Source organism: Phodopus roborovskii, unplaced genomic scaffold (assembly GCF_943737965.1).
Source record: "Phodopus roborovskii unplaced genomic scaffold, PHOROB, whole genome shotgun sequence".
Classification (NCBI taxonomy): Eukaryota; Metazoa; Chordata; class Mammalia; order Rodentia; family Cricetidae; genus Phodopus; species Phodopus roborovskii.
The window spans coordinates 65,122,063-65,131,379 of NW_026126418.1; the positions used below are offsets into that span (position 1 = coordinate 65,122,063).

At 42.4% G+C, this 9,317-nt stretch overlaps 1 pseudogene; it reads left to right on the forward strand.

Moving 5' to 3' along the window:
- Positions 1 to 3,033: 3,033 nt before the first annotated feature.
- Positions 3,034 to 3,134, forward strand: LOC127222894 (uncharacterized; annotated as a pseudogene).
- Positions 3,135 to 9,317: the final 6,183 nt, after the last annotated feature.

Genomic DNA, 9,317 nt, shown 5'->3' on the forward strand with positions numbered 1-9,317 from the left:
AGGTAGATTTCATCTAAGGCAAGAACTGGAGGAACATTTGGAAGAGAAAATGGAGAGCGAGATTCACTCATTTAAAATTACTATGGTGTGCAAGCTCTAACTATGATAGGTTTCAGACACTAAGACACCTGTGTGAATATGATTCAATAAAGGAAATTATATTCCACTGCTCAGAACAAGCAAAAAAAAATCTGAGCAAATAAATACATAATCAATATAATTTCAGAGAGTGGTATGTCGTATGAAGAAACAAATAAGGCTACTAAATGGAGGCTGAAGAAAGTGTTCAGGAAGTGAAACTTTTTTGTCACAAATTGTGTTCTCCAAAGGGAAGGGAGGGTGTCCTGGGAATTGTGTAAATAGTAAGCCCAGATAGATCGTATTGGATTAATGCTGGCTAGAGTAAATAGCTTTGCAGAGTAGCAGATGGAGGAAAACACATTAAAGTTTACTAATCATTGCTGTGGGACCAATGATTTTTGCAGAGTCATTAGCAGGATTCTCAGAACTCTTCCTTCATTGTGGCCCCCTGAGAGAAGCTGTGGTCAGCTGTGTCTGCCCTACTTGCTGAGCCTGAAGACAAATGTCAGATGGTTTCAATACCTGCCCTCAGGCCCATAGGTCACAGAAACACTGGGGACCAGGAGCAGACATCCACTGTGCGGGGGTGGGAGGCTGCATGCAAGGCAGTTTACACACTGTGCAGGAAGTAATGGTGCTCTTGGGAGTTGAGCAAAGGGAAGTGGCTAGTACTTCAGACATGACACCCAGTGAAGCTTGGAAGAGACCTTTTTAGGGCAAAAGAAAAGGAAGTTTTGCTTCACCAGGCACTAAGCGACATAAGAAACTTTCTTAATAGGTCTCTAAACAAAAGCAAAGGAAGATCTGAAACATGCCTGGCATGTAGGGCCAGCCCTGACTGGTGCTGAGAAGTAGGGATGTTTGAAATGTTACTACTCTAGGTGGCTCCCAAATTGTGGCTCCAAACCCTGTAATCCTTGGTGCTCTGATTGGCCAGAAGGTTGGAAATGCCATCCATGCTTCCATGCTTGCTCCCTTGCCTGATTGGCTGAAGTCTGTCTTTCCTAAGGGTCTCTGATTCCCTTGAGATCATAAAGAAGAGCGACCTCTCCAGCTTACAGCCCTCCCTTTAAAATAAATAACCAAATAAATCCATTATTGATTCATTCATTCTGCCTACTGAGCACTTATATTCAAGATACTATTGTAAAAAATACATATATAAGGACTTTAATAACTTTAAGCTGCCAGGAAGTACAGATACTTTGAGTGACACTGTCAAATCTTGTGAATGTTAGTGTGCCCTTCATTCCATGTTCTCTCTTCTGCTCAAGGCTTCAAATATGATGTGCAGGTCTTTGTCATTGGGGGACTGTCTTCTAGCATCAAGGTCTATGTATAAGCTGATAACTGAACATCTCCATTTGGTGTCTCTCACTTGCATCTCAAATACTACACAACTGAAAATGAGTTCACCTTCCTCCCACTTCCTTCAGGAATACCCTGTACCTCTCCAAAGAAACTTCTTTCTCAGAGATGCTTACTGTTTTCTAGATACCCCAGGTATCTAGGCTGCAAAATGAGAATACCCTTGGTCTCTACTCTTCCCCCCACAATCAAAAGTACCTTTTGCCTCAGTTACTGAGTCCTATCAAATCTGCCACCATGATATTTCTAACAGATTCTCTATCCTAGTAGCCACTGTCATTGTGTAGATTTTTTCTCCTAATCTGTGGGTCACTGAAGCAAGTTCCAGACTTCAAAGTGTGGCCCCCTTCCAAACCTTAGTCTACAGTTGCCTCCCACCTGAACAGATCAATGCCTTCTCTTCAGTGGCATATACTTTTAGTGCTGATATATCTCTCAAGCTATCTCTCAGTTGCCCTCACCTCTTCCTGCACTCACACTGTATTTAAGAACAGCCATCATAAAACACTGGCAGGTCCCCCAGGACCCCATGCTCTCTTACAAGTTCCATTCCAAACTTGTTGCCCTTTTGTTGCAGGAAATCATTTCTCTTCGATGTGTAAGCTAATCATACTCATATTTCTGAACTCAGTCAAGAAGTCAAACCCATTGGAACACCCTGTACAGCTCTACAGCCACCCTATAGTGCCCAATTTTTATATAGCTGTAGACCGTGGCTCACTAACAGCATAAAATTTGCCAAACTCCACTGGTTTTGAACCCCTTCCAGTAATCTGTCATCAACTTAAGGGTAAAAAATGAGCCCTGTGTATTATTGAAGCCCCTGTGGGTTAGTTTTCAGTGGATATTTAATATAAGTGCCATAAAAGAATAACTGAAATAGAAGGGAGAAGGAAGGAAGAGAGGCAGGCAGAGTGAAGGGATGGAGGGATATAGGGAAAGAGGGAGGGAGACAGGGAGGAAGAGAGGGAGACAGGGAGGGAGGGAGACAGGGAGGGGGGAAGGAGACAGGGAGGGAGGGAGACAGGGAGGGGGGAGGGAGAGAGGGAGGAAAAAAGGTATATAAGCATCATCCTATGTATGGTGAAGAAGAAAACCAACAATGGGGAGGAGGGTAAACATGTCAAGGAAGATGTGATAAAGTTTGAGTCAAATGTTTTGGAAATGGAGAGATTATCCAGGTAGTTAGAGCAAGAGTTTTTAAACAGAGGCAAGAACACCCACTGAATCATAGGCATAAGGAAAATGATGAAATGCTGATTTATTTGTCAGGATTTCATCACAGGTAATAAAGAGTACACTAGGTGTCTGAAAAGGAGATGTTTACGTGTGAGTAGTTCAGTACTCAGAGAGTCTGTTGGAGAGAATAGCCATCAAGAATGGTTCTCAGAGGAGTCCTCCAGAGCTGGATTGCTATCATCTATCACTTCAGCATCACAAAGATGCCATTGCATGTCAGGCTACAACTGTCTGACATTGGAGCCTGGTTGACTCTAGAAAGACACAGCTTTAGTTTCCTTGGAAATCAAAATGCTATCTCTAGAAGCATGCCAATAGGAACTAAAATCTACATTAAGAGGATGAGTGCTCCCTTCAGCAGCACTTATACTAAAATTGGAATGATACAGAGATTACATGGACCCTGCACAAGGATGACACAAAAATTGGTGAAGCTTCATATTTAAAACAAACAAACAAAAAAGTGGGTCATGCAGTGGTGGCACATGCCTTTAATCCCAGCATGGGAGGCAGAAGCAGGCGGATCTCTGTGAGTTCAAGGCCAGCCTGATCTACAGAGTGAGCTCCAGGACTGGGTCCAAAGCTACAGAGAAACACTGGAGAGAGAGAGAGAGAGAGAGAGAGAGAGAGAGAGAGAGAGAGAGAGAGAGAGAGAGAGAGAGAGAGAGGAGAGGAGAGGAGAGGAGAGGAGAGGAGAACAACTCTCCACACATCCACATTCTAAAGACACATTGGGTGTCTTATAAATGTTCCTTCTTTAGAACTGAAATTACAGTTGGAACTCTAGCTGCAAAGGACTCTTAGAGAAATGTGTGTTCTGGATGTGGTGTAGCTCCCAAAGGTTTGCATGCTGAAACTCTGGGCCACAGAGAGAAGGTATTGAGGCAATGGAACCTGAAGAGGTAGCTTGTGGTACCTCCCACTCAAGAATGGATTAAATGCTGTCTGGCTAGAATCGGTTTATCTCTTGGTATCTCTTGGGGTTGGATTCACTGGCATGAGAATGGGTTGCCGAGTAACCATAAGTGAACTAACACCACCCTAGACACCAGGCTGCTTCCCACACATGCTCTCACGATGCTGACTCCGTCTACTGTGAATCCCTCACTGGAGTGAAGCAGAAGCCAGTGCCACACTCCTGCCCCTCCAGAGCTATGAGCAATATCAATTTACGTTCTTTACAAGGTATCTGGTCTTAAATATTTTCATGGCAAAGAAAACAAAAACAAAACATGCAATGATAATGGTTGATTTTCAGGCACTATGGGGACTAACTAAAAAGCTGCTAAAAGATATTGGGAAGCATCAAGCTACCATTTTTTAAAACATGTTTTCCCACATTTGCTGTGGTATAAGAGAAGAAATAAGCTGTAAATAAAAGTAGAGAGCCCAGAGTGGTATGTAGAGTCATTTCTCCCCTTGCCCAATTGTGCAAGGTTTGCTAGACATAGTGATGATGCTCACAGTAGAAAATTAATCCAGTGCTGTTTGCATCCCTCTCCAAGGAAACCTGTGTGCTTTTTTCTTGGTTTTTACTTAGCAGCTAAGCATCCAGCTTAGTATCAAGTATTTGGATATAGTGTTCATATGACTTCTGGTTCACAAAAACAGACTGATAGTCACTGTGTGGGGTAGCAGAAAATTTGTCCCTCCATGAGTCATTTTCCCTTGCAATTGTATGATTCCCATCATGGTAATTTGAATAAGAATGGCCCCCATAGGCTCATATATTTAAATGCTTAGTAGTCAGGGAATGTCACTGTTTGAGAAGGATTAGAAGGACTAGGAGGCATAGTCTTGTTGAAGGAAGTATATCACTGAGAGTGGGTTTTGAGGTTTCAAAAGCCTATGCTAGGCACAGTCTCTCTCTCTCTCTCTCTCTCTCTCTCTCTCTCTCTCTCTCTCTCTCTCTGCCTACAGATTAGGATGTAGAACTCTCAGCTACTTCTCCAGCACCATGCCTGATTGCATGCCAACAGACTGCCTGCCATAATAATGGACTAATCCTCTACAACTGTTAAGCAAGCCCACAATTAAATGCTTTCTTTTATAACAGTTGCCTTAATTATGGTGTCTTTTTACAGCAATATATTAAGTTTCAAACCAGGGACTAATAGCACAGGTGCTTGCCTATTTAGCATATCAAAGCTGGACCTGGCCACCAGGTTCTCCCAGCATCCTTCAGTCCCTACCTTTTACACGATATGGCTTGAATACCCCACTCTCTACCCTAAACTCTTCAGCCCAGAGGCTGAGCTGGACTTCCTCTAAAGGCTCTTCCCTATATAATCTAAACATTCTGGTCACCCTTCCCTTTTTGGACCTTTGGCCTCCTGGCTGCTGCACCTGGTTCCCCTCTCTCCTCTCTTCCCCTCCCCATCTCTCACTTGGCCTAGCTCAGGCTGGTTAAGTCCACTCTGGACTCTCCCAAATATCCCTACTTCTCCCACACATCTAGGATAAACTTTCTCCTCCACCATACCTAGTAGTAGTCATATCCTTTCCTCTTTGTTTTTTTGGTTTTTTGTTTGTTTGTTTGTTTGTTTGTTTGTTTGTTTGTTTGTTTTTCATTCACAATAGAATAGTAACTAATACACTGGTCAAGCACTTCAATATCCTGGATCTCATTTGGTAAAATCACCTATACACCAATCCATATACCATCCACTGTACATCACCATGGAAAACGGAAAGTTTTCTGTGTTTTTGTGCCACCCCATCAGCTTCAAAGTCCTTACTAGAAGCACCAACTTTTCCTGTCTTTGCTCATGTGTTTGTTCATACTCCCTATCATCCAGAGAGGAGGGAAGGTTTGGTTCTTTCAGGCTAAGACACATAATGTAGAGCTATAATCCCATCCCAGAAGACAGCTCTATTCCAGCCAGACAGCACAGGGTCCCACCTTGTACTTGTCTTCTTCTTAATGAGAAACATGCACACTTAATGGATCACAAACAAAAACGCTACTATACCAAGAAAATGTACATATATTTTTGCACTGAGATTGCCCATTTTACCTCCTCCTGAACATCACCAGTAGCTGTGAAATCATAACCTTAAGATGCTAATTAATTTTTTTTTTGCTGAATCTTAACATAGACACACAATTATACTACTAAAACATATAAGCATTGTGATGGGGAATTGTCATCATTATCTAGATTGGGTTTAGAACTACCATGAAAATACATCTCTAGATGTGTTTATGAGAGCATCCAGAGAAGTTTAACTGAGGAAGAAAGACGGGCTCCTGAATGAACTCAGCAGCATCCTGTGGGCTGGGGTGCGGAGGGAATGAGAGAGAGAGTGAGCTAAGCACCAGAATTCATCTTTCTCTCCTCCATGACCATGACTGTGGATGCCATGTGATCTGCTGTCCCATACTCTTGTCCCCATGCCTTCTCTGTCACAATGGACTGTCTCCTTGAACTACAAGCAAAAAACAAGCACTTTCCTCCTTCCATCCAAGTTGCTTCTTGTCTGGTATTTTGTGACAGCAATGAGGAATGTGACTAACACAAACATTTGGAGATATGAAATCACCTCTAATGACACCAAAGACAGCCATGCTGCATTTTGAAAGTATCAGTGCATACACAATGTTCTGAGAATGTTAGTATGGCAAACCAATCCTGTTAGTAGTCCATGTTTATCTCCCTATTTATTGGAGTTCTATTGGACACGAAATAGAAGTAAAGTTAATGTGTTTAAACAAGAATTCATTGACTTTTCAAAAAGAATTTTTTAATTAACTGATAATTTCCAGAAATTATTTGGGGAGGCTAAAGAATCCTCTTAGAAATGGTCAGAGGTTAAGAGAGGAAAGTTTCAGGTTCTGAAAAAAATCCAGAGAACAGAGAGAAATCACTCACAGAGGAGGATGTCCCTCTTGACAGTCTGTTCTTCCTTAACAGCCAGAAAATGAGACTGCTCTGAAGGTAGGTATATTCATATTCATACCAAAAGGGTCTGCACAATGAGGCAGGGGCTGATAAGGTGCATAGACTACAGGAGGGGTTGGAGTGATGCAGCTATCACTATGTGAACTCATTAAGGCAGGTGAGTTCACTAGGAGCTGGTGTGGAGATGAAAGAGGGGCCATCTTCATACCCCAACACCAAAAGATGAATTAACAAAACAAAACTGAAGATCAAAAAGTCAGAGTAAACTGACCATTTTTAAAATTAGTTACATAGTAGGTTCCCATATGGTTTTGTCATATATCCTTAGTTTTGGTTAGCCCTCCTCCAAATCCCACCCCCCCAACACACACATACACATGTCTTCCTATCTCCATTTAAGCTTTCCACATCCAATGTCCTCTTTCTGTGCTTTCCTATAGCATGTGTTCTACCCTCTCCTTGTTCATTTATAATTTTATTGGCTCTATATACACACACCCAAACTTAAATACCCAACTTCTAAAACTACGAAACTGAGATAGACACGATGGTGAGAGCTGTTCATGCTTGTTGTGATTGGCTAATCTTCCTTGTTAACTTGACTACATCAGAATCACCTTAGCCCAAAAGAGCTGGACACACCTGTGAGGGATTCTTCTTGACTGGATCATCTGAGGTGGGAAGACCCACCTGAAATCTGGATGTGAGGTCAGGAGATCCACCCTAACTAGGCCACACCTTCTTGTCACACCCCACATAAAAGGACATTCAGTCTTGTGGATGAAATAACTCTGGGAATCTTGGCCTTTCTATAGGGAGACAGTTACTATTGAATGGCCTGTAAGCCATTCTCATAAATCCCCCACATATTCATTCTATCAGTTCTGTTCCTCTAGAGCACACTAATACCTTGGTCTTTCTGGGCCAGACTGACCTTAGTCTGGTGTTTTCTAATTCTACATATTTACTTAAAATTTTCCTTTACAGCTGGGTACATTTCACTGGTATGTATGCACCAATTTCCATTATCAGTTCACATCTAGGCTGATTCCAGTTCCTGGCTATAGTGAAAAGAGCAGCAATGAACAGAGATGACTTAGTATCTCTATGATAGGATAAGGAGTTCTCTGGGTATACACTTAGGTATGGTATAGTTGTGTCACATGAAGTTCTATTTTTTAGCTTTTTGAGAAACTTCTACACTGATTTCCATAGTGGCTGCACTAGTTTACACTTCCATCAATGACGATAAGGTAAACTGTCCGGTTTTCACTTATGTTGTGGGAAGTTTGAACAGCTGTATAGAAAAGGTGTTTGGTTGAGATGTATGATGTAATGATACTACACTAAGCAGGAAACCAGCTGTCTAGAGATTCTACTTGGCCTCTGTGCAGAATTCCTTCCTCCTAGGATGAGGCAGGACCTCTTCCAGAACAGGGAGGGGATCTTGTGCCCTAGAGTCAAACAAGGCGTGTCAGAGTACTTACTTGTAGTCAGTGTTAAGACAGAAGACTAGAGGAAAGGGGGATTATACTTTAAGTTTTATGGCTTATCTGGGAGGAAATGGTTCTCATTTCTATGACTGTCTCATCTTGAGAAAATTGAATTCTAGTTGTCTGGGCTTGCCTTGAGGAGGAAGAAAGTCAAACAAGAAACAGGAGGACGGTAGAATCCCAGAATGAAATTGAGTTCCTCCTTTCTGAGTACCCCATTCACTGGGAACTGCAAAAGAATGAATTTTCTGAGAATCTAGGAGGGGCACATTTTTTTTACAGCACCTTAATTTTAGTTCTCTATCAACTGTGCCAAACTTCTAACCCACAGAACTGCAAAAAGGTAGACTGTTTGAGGGGAATGTGACTTTTATGGTAATATGTTAACAGCAGCAATGAGAAATGAGCACAAGAAGGGGTTAGTCTGTGCACAGAAACACAGCAGTGAGAAGAAAGGGCTTGTTTGGGAAGGCCAGCAGCTAGGTGGAGACTCTTTTCTGCGTTCTGGACATCATGTGTCCAACAACTGGGACTTTTGAGAACAGTGTGCAACAAACAGCAACACTTTAAGAGGAAAAGAGGGAGGCAATGATTAATTTTGGTAAGCACTTACAAGGCTCATAATTCTTTACCAAGCTGTCTTGTTTGACTCTCACAACATCCAGGAGGTGGCTTGTTTTATTAGACACTGCCAGGTCAGTGGCCTGGGTAAGTAGACAGAGGTTAAGGAATTTGATTATAAAACCACAGCCTATTACAGTAGATAGGCTCCTGATCCACCTGATCCTGTCTAATTCTAGACTGAGCGATTTCCATCCTTCTGTGGTGTTCAGTTGCACCTATTGCACATTAGGGGAGGAAGTGAAGATTCCTGACACATGACCCAGATCTTCTCAACCACACAGAAGACAGGGGAAGCAGCAAAGCATCATCACAATGAGTATTAGAGATAAGGAACCACTTTGAGGGGCCAGAAGAGACATTAAAGCAATGGTAGTAGGAAAGGAGATGGATCTACTTTAACTGAAGGAAATGCTTCTTAGAAGGAAAATTTCCTCATGTTGTTAGGTCACCAGCTTCAAGACCAGCAGTGTTTCAGATGATGTCAGCAATGACTCATTGTCAGGCCCAAAGAAGGGAGTGGCGAGCTGGGCAGATAGGGAATCTGACTCCCTCACGCCCACTGTGTCTATTCCTGGGCTTCCTCACTGTTTGGGCAGGTGGTGTGCCAAGT